At 51.1% G+C, this 7,515-nt stretch overlaps 1 non-coding gene across 1 annotated transcript; it reads left to right on the plus strand.

The window, feature by feature from the left end:
• Positions 1-437: 437 nt before the first annotated feature.
• TRNAD-GUC (transfer RNA aspartic acid (anticodon GUC)) lies at positions 438-509 on the plus strand. Its single transcript has one exon. It is a non-coding gene; the product is annotated as a tRNA-Asp (tRNA).
• The last annotated feature ends 7,006 nt before the right edge of the window (positions 510-7,515 follow it).

Below are 7,515 nucleotides of genomic sequence, written 5' to 3' on the forward strand. Positions count from 1 at the left end.
CGCTACCCGGCATTTTGGGCGGCCTCTCGGTGCTGCCGAGGTTGGAGCGTTACAGCCAGAGCAACCACTGTGACCTGCAGCGAGAGCAGCCGAGGGACAGGATGGGGAACCGGCAGCCACGGCGCGGGCATCAGTAACGGAGCAAGAGCAGCTAATCAACAGGCTTGGGGGGTGTCGGTGCTCCCCATTAACGGAGCAAGAGCAGCTAATTAACAGGCTTGGGGGGTGTTGGTGCTCCCCATTAACGGAGCAAGAGCAGCTAATTAACAGGCTTGGGGTGTCGGTGTTTCCCATTAACGGAGCAAGAGCGGCTAATTAACAGGCTTGGGGTGTCAGTGTTCCCCAGTGACAGAGCAGGAGCGGCCAAGCAACGGGATGGGCCGGGCGGGTGTTCCCCGGGGCCGCTCAAATAACGAGCTTGGGGGAGCCGCTACCGCTCCTCGTTAGTATAGTGGTGAGTATCCCCGCCTGTCACGCGGGAGACCGGGGTTCGATTCCCCGACGGGGAGGTGCTGTCCCTTTTTCCTGCCGGGAGGCCGCGGTGCTCTGGGGTCGCTTTTCATTTGTCCTTCTGTCCGTCCGGGAACGGATGCGGTGCGTGAGAACGGGGAGAGCCGTGCGCATTACTGGGCAGCAGTGGGAGCAGCGAGAGGCGGCGGGGGGGTGCCCGAGGAAAAGAGCATCCCTCTGCCTTACCCCTTCCCTGCACCTGCTGGGTGCACGCCCGTCACCAGAAGATGCAGAGACGTGAGTTCCCGTGGAAGCGAAGCAGGCCGCTGGTGGTGAGAAGGGCTCTGGCAGCGCGAGAGAGATGCCACGGGCACCGCGTGAATGTGGAGGGACTCGCCGGCTAGAGCCAGCGCTGCCCGCTCCCACACTCCGTGGCAGGATGCTCCGTTACGTGCGGAGCAGAAGCCTTCGGGGTGCTACAGTGTGCGTACTGCGTAACGGCGGCAGTACTGTTGCCCTAAATGAATTTCTGATTTTGCTGCCTCTAGTGCCTGTTCTAGAAGAAGTCTAACCTCAATTTTTAAAAATATCCAGTGATCTATTACAACCCTTGATAATTTATGTGAGACCTAAATTACCCTTATTGCTACAGTTTGGTACCTTATTTCAAGCCTACATCTCCTTATCATCGTCTCCGTTATAAAATTTATATGCCAGCCGTCAGAGGCTTTTAAACTTCGACCAAAATGCATTTTTGAAAGCAAACTTTCACATGATAACTGTGTGGTGGGTTTTTTTTAACCAGCACAGGAAACATATGACTCCTAATAGTTACAAGGGGTGTTTGTTAAAAAAAAAAAAAAAAAAAAAAAGGCACTTTGCTTCAGTAGCTTAGCTGTTGTCAGAAGCTTAGTTCTAGCATTATTTTCAAATATATATTTGCTAAGTTTTGTTAAACTATGTTTTTTCCAACCTAGACAGTACTCTGGCTTGATCTGGGAGTGTTTCCACGGACGCTGGGGTTTGGGGCATCCCTGGGGCGTGCCCCCGCTCCGCAGCCCGCCGCAGGGGTGCCGTGCCCCCCTCTACCACCGTCACAGGGAGAGCAGCGACAGTCGGCAGCAGCACGTCCTCGTTAATGATCCTGCTCATGATCCGAAACCTGAAGTGACTCAAAGAAATGTGTTTAACTTCTCTTCAGAGACGGCTCATGCGGCTGCTGCAGGACGTGTACGCAAGCGTGGGGTGTGACGCTGTTCGTGTTCCCGCCGTCAGCAAGTTCTGCGCAGCGTGAGCGTAAACCGATGGGGCGGCTCTGGAGGAAAGGTTAAGCCTTTGCTTCTTGAAAGGTGAAACGCGGGTGCAGAGATTACCTTTCGTGAGCAGATGCAATGTTGAAGTTGGGTTTCACACTTCACGGGCTCTCGTGTTTAGGATGTGCGGTTTAATACATATATAAAAAAAGTTACGGTGCGATTTGATGGCACAATAAGGCTTTTGGTCACTCGTGGCAATATTTGATTAACACATCGCTGGTCTCTAGTCATTTAGTTACTGGATTGTAGGATGTGGAACAGATTTTTCTGAATCAGAGGGTGTCAACAAAATACTAAACGAAATGTGACGCTTAAAAGCCTCCTGCCCAGTCAGTGCAGCTCGCGCTGACGGAGAGTGTTGCTGGAGCAAAAAAATTCCAGCGCTTTTCGAGAGACTTCTTAACAGCTTTCCACAGATACGAAACTAGATGTGTTGAAATAACACTTGTCACTTACGTGTTTATTTGAAATATGATTCTAGTTTATAGTATCATTCATGATTTCATTTAAATGCCCGTGTTCTCTGAAGACATAAGAGACTGCTGTCCTACCCTCTCCTACTCCTACGCATACAACAACAGTATTTTACTCAAAGGGAATCTCTTTTTCAGGCTCTGATAACTTGCTGCTTGACTCTTCATCCTCTGTCTTTGGAGACACGGTGATCTTCTTGAGCTATCAATTTTTAGCCTGCTATAGGCTTATAAAGATATCATTCTGAGACTATGAAAACTAAAGCTGGTTATTTTTGGCACGATATTGTCCTTTTAGAGAATTTCCTGGGAAACCGAGAGCATCTTATTTTAAAAATAAAATAAATTATTCCTTCAGCTCTGCTTTCCTTGCTATTTGGCTATGGATAATGTTCAGGTAAATTGCTGGAAAACATGCCTTCATTTTTTAAATGTTATTTTCCAATCCCTATTTTTTAAAAAAAGATGGGTCTTTTTTTGTTCAGGTGCCTCCCTCGTGCCCCCACAGAGCAGCTCCGCAGGGCACAGTCTCTCCCCAGCGCGTCGCTAGTCACTCCTCAGCGTGCGGAATTGCTGGTGTGGGTCTGGTGAGCACTGCATCTGTCCCAGTTTCTTATCTCCAGCTGTAGATACTCCTGAAAGCCTGCAAAGGCTGAGTGCGTTTTTCGGCCTGGCCCCGGCAGCGCGCACAACCCCGTGCTCCTCAGGCCCGTAAGCGTTTTGTCAAATTCCGATCAGGCCCAGCTGGAGCTCAGCGCTGGGGCCCGCAGAGCCGCACTGCAGCCGAGCCGGGGGGCTGAGACGGGGCGAGGGTGGTTTGTAGATGGGCGAGCTGGTCCGGCCAGGACTAAATGCCCTTTGATGCCCCATGTGCTCGGTATGGCTGCATTTCTATCCCATGCAAATGAATTATTTGTCCGGTGGTGCCAGTAAAAGCACTTGCGAGCCTGATGCGATGCACGTAAAAAGGCTGACTGAGCAGAGGGAGGTGTCGCAGGCGTGTGACGGGCTCTTCTGTAACCCCGGGCAATATGTACCTCCCCTCCCCACAAACCCTGCCCGTGGCAGGGTGATGAAGTGAAACTGCTCAAACAAGTTTTCTTTAATGGTTTAGGCTTAATAAAAATCTTCCTTAAGCCTCTAAATTGTTTCCGCAAAACCTGCCTTTGGTCCTTTTTAAGTCATCTGTTGTCACCTTGGGCCCTGGCGCTATTATTAAAGCGGATCTGTGTTCCTTCACGGTCGCGGCACCCCGGCTGTAGCTAATACCTTTCCTTCTAGGGCAGCAGCAGCTCCTGGGTCTCGCCTTCGCGTGCGCCCAGCGGTTCTGGTTAACACCCGGTTAATGCCTCGTGGCGGCAGCTGAAGGAAATGCCTCCAGCTGGTGCTTACATTTAAATGTTTGCACTAGCATGTTCCCACTAGGCTAGCTGAATAGCAAAATATTGAGTTCAGTGCACTCTCACTACTTGATGTTTTTATCGTTTAAGGCTTGAGACAACTTGTAAATGCTTAAAATAGCGTGAAAATCCCTGTGCTGGCACAGACTCCCAGCCTTATTGGAAGGCTGTCTGCTGTTCTCCTGGTGCAGAAGTTTCATATGCTCCACAGAACAATTATGGAAAAGCAAAATTTTAAATAACCAAACCTATATGCCAGTTTAAAAGGAAATCCATAACTTAAGGGTGTAAGAATAACAAGTCAATTGAAAAATAAGAACTGATGAGCAGCCGGCCATCTGTCATGTGAGTACCCTGGCTTCCGTTGGGCTCCATTATGGGAGCTCCATTGATTTCCACGGTTTTTCCACAAAGGCATTAAATGAAACTTTGTTCATATAAACAACACTATTTCCAGGTTCTGCATGTTGGGAGTGTAATGTGTAACACAAACTTTTCCGAGTGAGGGCAGAAGGAAGCGAGGAGAAGGGCTGTGGGGAGCAGGTGAGCGTTCGCTCCTGCCGGCGCAGCTCGTCCTGGTGCAGGGAGACAAACCTTTGCAAGTTCATCATCGCGCTGGCAGGTCGTTTCACTCCTCATTTTAGCAGCTCTGGGCCTTTTCAGGACTCCGTTTTTCCAGCCGCCGATGCTCCAGGCTGTGCGCTCCCCAGAGCAGAGCTGATGCGGGTCTGCCCTTTCCCTGTGGGGAACGCCGGCCTGCGTGTGACCGTTTGCACGCCTCTGCCCGTGCCGTGCCTCGGGTCCCCGGCTCTCTGCGGGTGCCTGCCGGCCCCCCTGGGTTGGCATACAGGTGGCAGCGTCTGCTGGCTCGTGGTTTTGGAAGCAACAAGTCCGAAATAGGAGGCACCAACTTGAGCATCGGACGGGTGCAGCGCCCCAGCCCCCTCCCGCGGCGCAGAGGCTCTGTCCGGAGGGCGGGAAGTACCAGCGGCCGTGGGACAGCCGGCGGCCGGATGGTCGGGGTCGCGCCCGCCGCGCAGCGGGACGGTTGCTCGCTTCAGTGCAATAAGCTTACAACAGGTGACCAAAGTCTTCCTCTGGATGTTTCGGACTGGTTTAACTCCACGTAATTGCTGCTTTAATTTCTCTGTAAAGGCAGGCCTCAGAAGCGACAGCTGACTTGCCCAGGAAAACAGAACCGCCAATATACCTGTCTCCGTTCAGTAACGCAGTGCTGTTTGTTCCTGCCTTATAGAATTAACCCTAAAACCTTGGCTGAACGCTCCTCTTGAGGAGGAAAGAAGCAGCGGCCGTGTTGCTATTTGTAACGGAGGACTACGACGGGGGATAGAGAGATATCGGCTGCTTTGCCCACCATGGTGTTTGTAAAGAATGTTACGTACGCCAGGTAGCGGGTTTGCTCTTTGCTCTGGGAGTGAACGTGAACCAGGGATATCTGATCGAGTTACAACCTCCCTCTGCTAGTGAAACCTCTCCCTTGGCGTGGTCTGTTTTGCGAAATGATGGCGTTAGCTGTTAGACTAGAGATTGGAAGGAAATCCCTTACGTTGTTATCTAGCAGTTGAGAGGGTCAAATTTCGCATGTAAAAAAAAAAAAAATCAGACATCCCTCTTACTCGAGACTGTCAGCATGTTTTGATGCCGATGCCCAGCCCTGCCCGCTGCAGGAGACACCGGCCATTTCTGACCGCGTGCCTGTAAGAGGCCTTTGGCTAAGTGATAAGCCACTTATCTTCAAACTGTATATTTTTTATTTAACTGTGAATAAATACTCCTCTGTGCTGGCTAATAGAGTTGTCTCTTTGGGCAAAAGAATGACTCAAGTTTAACCTTAAATCATTGTTAAATCATTAATTATCTTTTTTTAACGGTGTGCACATGCTCACACACCCCTTTAAATATTTCTGAGAGCGGCAGTATCCAAGCACACTGTTACCAGCTGCAGCCAGCTCAAGCGAAAACATCACACCCGCGGTCTCATTCGGGTGCAGATGAAATCCAGATGCACAAATGCTCGAGGTCTCCACAAGGGAGATGCTAAATGTACATAAACCCAGTTGTATCTTGGCCTTTAATGCTATGGACAGGTTCAGGTTATTTTTGCAGCTTCTTTAATGACTAGTTCTTGGGGGTTTTTTGTTCAAAAATGTTGGTTTACCATTCTGGATAATTTAAAAATGCCATTACCTAAACACATCTGCTGAGTTGAGGATGTTTGCTTCGTGTCGAAACGGCCTGATGTTTCGGGAAGTGTTTCAGCCCTTGCAGGAGTCCCAAGGCGGAGACGTGAATGTGAGAAGCTTCTAGGAATGTGGAGCGACTTTGCTGCTTTTTCCTAGGCACAGCTTTATTTTTAGCATGCCTCACGTTTGGGGGCCATGTCTGGGAGACAATGGGGGAGGTATTTTACTTCCTTTACGTGAATAGCCCGACTGTTCATTCTTGATTTTTTTAGCTTTATGAAACACGTTTTCTCCTTTAGAGCTGTGATACCTCCATGAAATTGCAGGTGACTGCCACAGACTCATTAGGCATCAAGTTAAAAACAAGATGAAGCAAAAGGAGTTTGTGCAGTGCTCCGGGAGCGTGCCAGCGCTGCCGTGGCTGGGATTGCTTACGGGCACCAAACCCCAAGGTCGCTCTGCGCTCTTGGGAGGACCGCTTGCCGTCTCCACGCAGGGAGATGTCAGCTGCCCACGGGAGACACCTGAGGGGCACGCAGCCCTCGGCGCAGGCAGCAGCCGTGGCCAGCACCTGCCCAGTGCTGCCCAGTGCTGCCCAGTGCTGCCCAGTGCTGCCCGCAGCAGAGGACCCACACAGAGCTGCCGCCAGCAGCTCGGGGCACGTCGCAGGTCCGGGAGAAACACTGCCACGGGGAGGGGATACGTCAGCGACGACCAGCGTTCCTCTGCTGGCTTCCTCCTGCCCTTTTAAAACTCACATCACCTTTTCTCATCAGCAGAAAGAAAACTCCGCTTCTGCGGGATCAGGCTTGGAGCAGAGCTCTGCAGGTGGCGCAAAATGCATTTAACAGCTTTTTAATGTTAAAAAGCTCTGTGTTTGGTTAGAAGTGTTGCCAGCGTAACTGCAGTGGGAGGTGACATTAAAGGTATCAAGCAAACCGAAACGAACATAATTTTGTTACTTTGCTGTCTCTGTCCCAGCTGCTTGTGATGCTTTTTCCTCCCTCTGAGCAGCAGCCCTGTCGAAGGGCTGTGCGATGCCTCCAGCCGCTGCAGGCCTGGTGGCAGGGAGCTCCGCTTTGTCCTCAGAGGACTCGGGGTGTCTCTGTGTCCCCCCACGCAGCTCACCGGGATGGAAACCAGCCTCTTGCACACGTTGCAGTATGTGTGTCTGCCATCGCTCTTCAGGTGGCTGCTTACGTCTGTTTTAAACCTAAATGCCTTCACCGCGTTACGTCTCATCGTCGTGGAAGGGTAATTCCCTGTAATGCATCCTGAACGCAGCCGGGGAGGCGTCTGCAAACCCTCCTGTGCAGAGCGAGCTCGCTGCTCCCCGCGTTCCCCTGGCAGGGAGGAGTGGAGAAGAGCTGCTTGCGTGGCCCAGAAACACCTGCGATTATACCGGGGGATTTGTCCAAAACCAAAAACCTTTTTGAAATGGAAGTGTACACTTAATGCTTCCTCTTCGTCATGCTACTAACTTCAACTGTCTTAAAAACACAGGCCAAAAAATGAGTTATGCATGGAAGTTTTTTGCATCAAATGCATTATGTGTGGCTGAGAACTACCCAGTCTGCTCCGCAGGTCTGAATCGCGCGGCAGCTCTGGGGAGGGGATGCTCACCGCCGCAGTTCCCAGCCGGGGAGCAGTCATCGTGCCTGTCGTCAGCTGC

Source organism: Balearica regulorum, chromosome 14 (assembly GCF_011004875.1).
Source record: "Balearica regulorum gibbericeps isolate bBalReg1 chromosome 14, bBalReg1.pri, whole genome shotgun sequence".
Classification (NCBI taxonomy): domain Eukaryota; kingdom Metazoa; phylum Chordata; class Aves; order Gruiformes; family Gruidae; genus Balearica; species Balearica regulorum.